This window comes from Dromaius novaehollandiae, chromosome 1 (assembly GCF_036370855.1).
Source record: "Dromaius novaehollandiae isolate bDroNov1 chromosome 1, bDroNov1.hap1, whole genome shotgun sequence".
NCBI classification, from domain to species: Eukaryota; Metazoa; Chordata; class Aves; order Casuariiformes; family Dromaiidae; genus Dromaius; species Dromaius novaehollandiae.
In genome coordinates this window covers 35,667,581-35,675,374 of record NC_088098.1, presented here as the reverse complement: position 1 = coordinate 35,675,374, position 7,794 = coordinate 35,667,581, and positions in this window count along the sequence as shown.

Sequence of the window (7,794 nt, the reverse complement as noted above, 5' to 3'; positions counted from 1 at the left end):
GATTTTAGCTTTTGCCTGAAATGTTCTAGCTTAATTTCCTTTTGGACAGAAGAATTTAAGGGAAATGTAGACAAAATGCCTTTTCTGAGTAACACTGGTGCGAAGCTTCTGAAGAATGCTCTTCCATAGTCTTCAAGGCAGACACAATATTCTTCATGCCTCTCTGCTATTGTTGTCTGTTTATTTCTTCAAGAGGGCGTTTTTGCCTTGTTTTTCTGAACTTCTCAGACCAGCCTTTAAGGATGTTTCCTGTTGTGTTTTCCAGCAAGCCGAACACAGAAAAAAGTTCAGAAGTGCACCCTTTATTAATAATTACAGTTGCGTGCTGTGCGGTGAATGTGTATTGTTTTCTGCCAAGGAAATCTTAGAAGCCTTGAAGTGGAGAGACCTGTCAGTTAAACAAGGAGGATGGCAGTTGCCAATAGGAGATACATGTAAGGAATAAACAGCTTGGGGAGCTGGTTGACTTAGGAACAGGATTTACAAAATCAGCATATTAACAATGGAGCTAATCAATAAGAAGTGTGGAACTGAATGTCTTTAGCCTCTGTTCCCAAGTTGGGAATATATACTGACTGAATCTCACTGCTTGGGATTCACAGCTCTGAACCACCTGTAGACCTGAATAAGCCAGCTTTTCCTCACAAAATGTTGCTAACACAGGAAGTGCCCTCTTTCACCCAATATTCCTGCAAATACAGTATTAACCCAACAAGTCAACAAGGAGGAGACTTGATTCCAATCTGCCACTTCTCAAAAGACTTCCCACCTTGCTAGATAATAAGCCTGTTATCTGTCTGTGGGAATGAGAAACAGGCTCTCAGTTTTATCAGCGGACTCTGTTCTGCGTTACATAAAAAACATTTGCTGGCCTAGGGGTTGGAACAAAGATCGCCTTGTTCTCAAATGATTCTCTCTCACTAAGGTAGAGAGTTGTGCTTGCTCCAGCAACCTCCTCCTCTTTCTGGCTAAATCACAATGAAATGACTTCAGCAGGAGAGAAGAAGCACCGTTCTCTGTAGTTGGGCAGTTCTTCCAGGGAGGTTTGGCTGCCTCTGGGCATGATAGGATTTTTATGGATTTAGCTAAGTGCTTACAGTAGCAGCAAGGTACTGTTTACACACTTGCATCATTTTATGGCTCTGGACATTCATTTCTTTTCAGACTGTCCTTTTCCAGTGTCTTTCATGATGCATCAGCTTTCTGTACTTACAATGCTGAAGTTATCACTGAACCCCTGGGGCTAACATTTTGTGAGTGATCAGTTGGGGCTTTCCAGCCATGTGGGAAAGTTTGTGAGAAAATTTGGGATTGTGGATAATTCCACTCAATTAAAAAAAATTCCTGCTAAAATGCTGTAGCTTTGTATTGATATTTTATTGTTACTTTCAAGTTCTAATGTGTCACCAAGGTGAGTTCTGAAATGTTATGTAGAAATATACTCATCTTATTAACCTCGCAAATACAAGCAGTCAGATTCTTTAGCCACCAGCGTGAGATTATTTTTGATGCAGATGTAGACAACAAGGCATAGTTTTGGACATACAATCTGGATTAAGTCCCAAGGCTGCTCAGTGCTGTTCTAGTGATGGGAATGCTGGGAAACCGGTCACTATATTGTTGTATGGGTATTTTCAGGTTTTTTTGATTTAAAAAATCCATAAGTAGTTTGTATGGCTAATAGGGACCCCTGTACAGTGAACAACAGCCTCCTGAAAACAGATTTGCCTTTGGTGTTGCTTTGCAGGTAGTCCAAGTTCCCTTTGGAGTAAGGGCTGGTTGAAAACCAGTGTATATTGAGGAAGGGTCAAGGGAAGTGAAGAAGAACGTGAAGTTCCTTCATTGACAAATTTTTCTAGTCCACGTGCTAAGATGTTTTTTTAATGTGACTCTTGATGTTAGTGCTTTCTGATAGCTGCAGAGGAAAAAGTGCTTTTCAAATGCTGTCCATCATACTCAATGAACAAAGCTAAACCAACTGAAGATGGGTCAGGAAATACAGCTTCTATGAAAATGCTAACGTGCACTTATTTATGTAATGCTATTCTGCTTTTTAATTACACGTCTGTTCCCACTGCAAGGCTGAGTTGACACCAAATGTTCTAGCAGCAAGGCAGTTTTTACTGTGTGGTAAAATTTGTCAGTAAAGAGCCCAATCCTTCACCAATTGATGCAAGTGGAAGTTCTGCTATTGCACTAGTTGACCAATATTTAGTGGCCTGAAGCAAAATAGTTCCATTACCCAAATACACACAAATGAGTGATAAACTTCCAATTAGCATTTAAATTGTTTTGCAAATTAAAAAAAAAAAAAAACAACAAACTGATTCAAACAGTAATTTTCATTTGAAGTGACCTAAATTAGTGTCCTGATTCCAGCAGTTATTCAAAGCTTTACAGATATGAGTCTCAGGAAGAGAGGGGAGGACTCTGCAGACCTATGGTTAGCACTTCGGGGCATAGTAAATTCTCTTAGGTGCAGACTCGGGCTGGCTTTGCTCTAACTGAGAAAGTGCTGCATCACATACCCCTGAACACGGCAAAAGTTAAAGATTCAGTTCGTCAGCCGCTCGGAGCTAACCAATAAAAATACGGTTTCACAGAAATCCAAGTTGCTTTTTGTTCTGAGTTTAATAATATGTTGAAGAAGAACATCTGGAGTTTCCTGTTAAAAATGTAAATGAGTTTCCTAAATAGTCTGTTTACTACAGTTAATTTGCGTGATATGTGAGCTGATTCTTGTGAGGCTTCTGTGTCGCAAACTGAGCTCTGTTTGTTAGTGGGCTCTGCTCTAGAAAAACCTGTGGGGTGGACTGAGCCCCGGGGTTAAGGTCTGAGCTCGGTGTGCCAGATGTGCTGCGTGTGGGAAAAGTCCTGGGAAACTGAGGAGACCTGTGCTTTTGGTAGTCCTTCAGCGTCTTGTTAGGGTGGAGGGCAGAGAACGGCACAAGATTCTCCTGGGGTTTGGCAGCCCCTTGGAAACTTGAAGGTGAATAAGGCCTGACAGTGTTTAAAGCAACACATATGTACCTTGTATTGGGTTAGTTTTTCATTCATGGGAATAAAAGTGTAAGAGCGAAAGCACTCATTTGCTGATAAGAGCTATCTCTTTATAGGGGGAGTTTAGTGATACACTTGTGCTAGCAAATCCTTCCTAGTGTAGACAACCACTGCGGTGGCTCCAAAGCACCTTATTTAAGACCAGAGGTAGGATAGGAATACCTGGACAGGATGCAGAAGCCCATACTTCTGAAGTATCACTTCGTACATCTGTTCCTGGTCACCAGGTTTCTGTGAGACACACGCACGTGCACACACACACTCCCCCGCATCTGTGGATGCATCCTGATCTGGAGAACTGTGCGCCTAGCTGTCGCATAAGGGCTGTTGTGAGACAAGGTGGAAATCCAGCAGGACTCTGTGCCCTCCCAAGCTGGGGCGGGTTTGCATATTCCCAGAACTGTGCTCTCGTGACTAGTGTGCTGTTTGTTTCCAGTGGGAAGCTGGCTCCAGCCTGTTTATGTATTTTAGCTGCACAATATGTGGCTAAAAACAGATAACCCAGGAAAACAGCATCCTAATCACTAGACTAACTGTTTCGCTTGGTCCCTTTTCAGCCCCATAAATCTCACATTCTTGACAATAGTCCCACTCCAACAGGAAACTTGCTGACTAAGGTTCTCTCCTGGGAGATGGGCAAGAGCTTAACCTCAGGATGGAGAAGGGCCGGAGCATGGACTGTTGACTTCCTAGAGAAGGATGATCACTAGAAGATTCCTATTAATAACACGGGAACTAGAGCTCCTTCTGCAGCAGCCCTGTTATGCAGAATCACTGAACAGTTACGGGATTATCTTCAGCAGAGGATGGCGAACTCAGACCGTTGGTGGAAGTGCTTGCGTGTGGCCACTCCCGACCCTTACTACGAGCAGTGCCTGGATGGAAGTACCTCACCTTAAATGACATTGTTACCCTTCAGAATGATTTACTTAATGAAGATGCTGTGGATTTGTAGATGTTATAACTGATTGTACTTGGTAAATCAAAATGTGTAATGCTTAGGCTATTTCTTAACCTAAGTAATTGTGCATAACTGAATTTTGGATTATAAACCAGCTTGCAAAATTCTTTTTTTTTGTTTTTTTTTTTTAAACATATGTCAATAATTCCACTTTGCCATGTCACTGAGTCACTGCTCTGCAACCACACCACATTAACAGGAAGCACAGAAGTTTCAGTTCACCTGATCTGACTATTCTCAAGACATAGTTGGATTTATGTAGGTCACTCTATAAAGCAACAGCGGCTCATAATATATGCTTGATTTTAATTTCTGAATTAAAAAGAACCAGTAATATGGTGGAGTGGTTAATAGTGGTACCTTTGGTGGCATGAAGCTGTGTATGTTGAGATGGTCTGAATTTTCTTTTCTCTCTTCTGCCTCCTGTTGCAGCAAGTCCTGTTGCAACTTTTATGCTTTACTGATGTCAACAGCGATTGTCTGCTGAAGCAGGACCACTAGACTAATATGTTGCACTTCCATTGATGCTGGTTTGTTAGTGTTTTGGGGTTTTTTGTTTTTGTTTTTTTTTCTTTGTTTTAAAATTAAGCACTGAATCTTCCTGGCATTGCAATAGAAGTTACCATATCAGTGTTCCCAGGGTAAGAGCAGAAATGTCGGTAGCAACTGTATATTGTTGTTTCAGCTTGTCTCTGAGTGGCTTTCTCTTGGAGCTCCACTACATCAGTATTTCTGAGGGAAGAATAAAATTATTTAAAGCAAAGTTTGTCTTGTAATATAATTTAAAATTGAGACCAAAATGAACTAATAGTTCCTTTCTACTTAGCCTTTTTATGATATGAAATACCGATTTTATGACCCTTATTATATTTGTGTAGCATCTTTTACTTCATAGACCCAGAAATTATGTAACAGTACCAAGTGAAGGTCAGAAACAAGGATGTTCAGGGGAATGTCTGATGTATAAGCAAAAGTGTTACTGTCAGAGGAAGTGTGTTACTGACAGTGTAACAAAAGTGTTACTGTCAAGGGAAATAGGTGAATCGTACATCCTCTGCAAAAAGTCTGAGTCAGCAGTGTCTGTGCTGAGGCCTGACACAGGAGTCTTTTCCAAAGTCCCTTGGCGCTCTTGGCCTAAGCAGTTTTAATAACACCATCCTCCTCCTTCCAAAAAATTCTCAGCGTCTTCCATGAGTTTATCATGAAAAAGGCAAAAATATAAAGGTCTTGCAGTCTCTGTGTTGATATCATTTCCCCCCACAGCACAGGAATCCCTTATGCCTTCTGTAACGATCGTGCCCAGAAGAAACTTGCCTGCTTACTGGGATGCTTCCATAATGAAGGGCTGTTATGGAAAAGCTTTCTTTTCAAAATGGATAAAGAAGAATCAATCTCCATTGCTGATGCTTCCATTGCTGGGCAGACCTGGCTAAAATAAGGCTCTTCCAGCACTTGAGTTGAAAGATTTTTTGAAGTCTGCTTTAATCTTTTCAAGCTTGAAAGTCTAGGAAAAATCTTAGCATAGAACAGAAAAATAAATACAAATATATGATAAAATGCAAAAAATTAGCTTACAAATGAGTTGGAGCAAAGTGGAGGGGAAGAGGGTGACCTGAAACTTGGGGATGTCTCCAGACAGATTTTGAGCACTTTTGAGTTTTAAGCACTGTGTGATCTGTGGTTCCTTCGCACAGGTATTTAAGTAGAGGGAATTTCACCTTCAGGTAAAAGACACCACAGAAAGATGCACAGACTGTTTCTTCCACGTGCTTTCTCAGGACAATGTTTCTAGCCTGGTGTTTGATCCTGAGGATGTTTCTAATAACACGACATAATCCTAGCTAATTAAAGATGTATCAAAGCTCAAGAAAATTCTGCATGCCAGTGTGCTGGTGAAACATAACAGGTGAACATCAAAGCACAGTGTTGGTTATTCACCTGCGGCCTCATTCAAAGTAAGAAGGAAGTGTCTGTGGTTTTTGAGGCCGATGTGATGCAGAGTTCCAGTCCTCCTCTAAAAATCCTGTGTTCAATATGGGTCAAGAAGTCATTGTCGAGAATGCTCAACCACTGTTTTTTTAATGATTTGGGGAAACTCCATGTAGTTGCGCTTTAAACACTTACCAGTGAGGTCAGTGATAGGATAGACGTTTAACTTTCGGGACATCACTGCGGAGAAAATACAATCTGTGAACAATTTCAGAATTAATTTTTAAAGGAATTAGTCTTAAAAAAAGCAGAGGGTACTTTAAAGAAGGTCATAGGTCTTTGGTAGTTTTGAATTAAAAAAGAACCATAGCAGGTATGTTTTCTTGTAAGAAATCTGTATTTTAAGCAGTGTCATTAGCCATTAAAAAAATATTAAACCTACAGAAAACTCATAAAAATAAAAATTGACTTTTGATGTTTTTGTTTTACTTTTTCCCCCCTGACCTTGGAGAGTTCAACTTTTTCTTTTTTTTTAGAAAACACTATTTTATAAAGAAAAGCTTGAGTTTATTGTGTATCACAAGACATCAGTAGTTGAGGCTCTAAGAAAAATATCAGCTACCATACCACTTGCTAGAATACTTGGCAATATTAATGTAAGAAAATTAGTGAGAAAGAAGTGCTTTTTTAGGGTGCCTTCTTTAGAGAAGATTTTGAACGTTGTTGTTTCTACCCACCAGTGATTGTTTTCAGCCAGGGTCTCCCATTTTAAAATCAAATGTGGCATTTGCAGCTTTCCTCCACCAGGCTACTGCTCCAGTTTAGAGCAGCCTGCACAGGGAGTGGGGTCCTAGGTAAGCGAAAAGGTCCATTTCCCTAAGCTGCACTTTCATTCCTGGCTCAAGCCCCTGGAGGCTCCTTGTATTTCCCCCTCAAACAACAAGAAAGAGAAATTCTTTCTCAACTGCAGCAGAAAAGTCTCATATTCCTCCTTCCCTCTCTGGACTTGAGTTGAGGACTGGAGTGAGATCCAGTGCTGTGGCTTCACAACTTTTTAGCCCTATCTTTCTCTAAGATGAACTGCCAAATGCATATCTCTTATCTATGATGAGCTGATCAGAAGAGGCGATAGCCGTGACTAGTCACATCCCTGTTCAAAGCAATCTCGTAAAAGAAATGATGGACCTTGGGGAGGCATAGCTCTATTTCCAAAGTAATTTTCTTGATATATTACAGGGAATAACTGTAACCATAGCTGTAACTGTACCATAATTGAATGGTGCACCCGGAACCAGCAGTCCTAAGTGATGGCTAGTGGTGGCGGGAGGAGGCAGAGTGGGCTGATGAGCAGGGAAACCATACAGGCTGCGAAAACTAGTGGTCAGCAAGATTTTGAATGTTCATTTTTGAGCTGGGCCATGTTCACAGCAAGCCAGAAAGATGGAAGGTAGGTTGTTAAAACTCAGAATTACAAACTCCAAGACTAAAGAATGCAAAGGCTTTAAGAATGTCACGTAAAGGGAATTTGTAAAACATGAAATAATGAATGTACAAAGAGCATTTCAGTGTCTGGAAAAATAAAGATGAATGCTACAAGCTGAGAGGCAAACTAAATGAGGGAAAAGCTTTTAGAAAGCCTCAGAAGGGCATCACAGCACAGCCAAAAGGTAGTATGGCAGAGAGAGATGGCTAGCAATACAAAAGAGAGAGAGACTCACGACATCTATAAATACAGGTATGTTCCTCTCTACAGTTTGCAGTACTAGAGAAGACAGACAGAAAAGTTCCTGTAATCACTATATAATAAAAGAGGTAAAAAGAAAGATTCATCATGCAATTCTTCA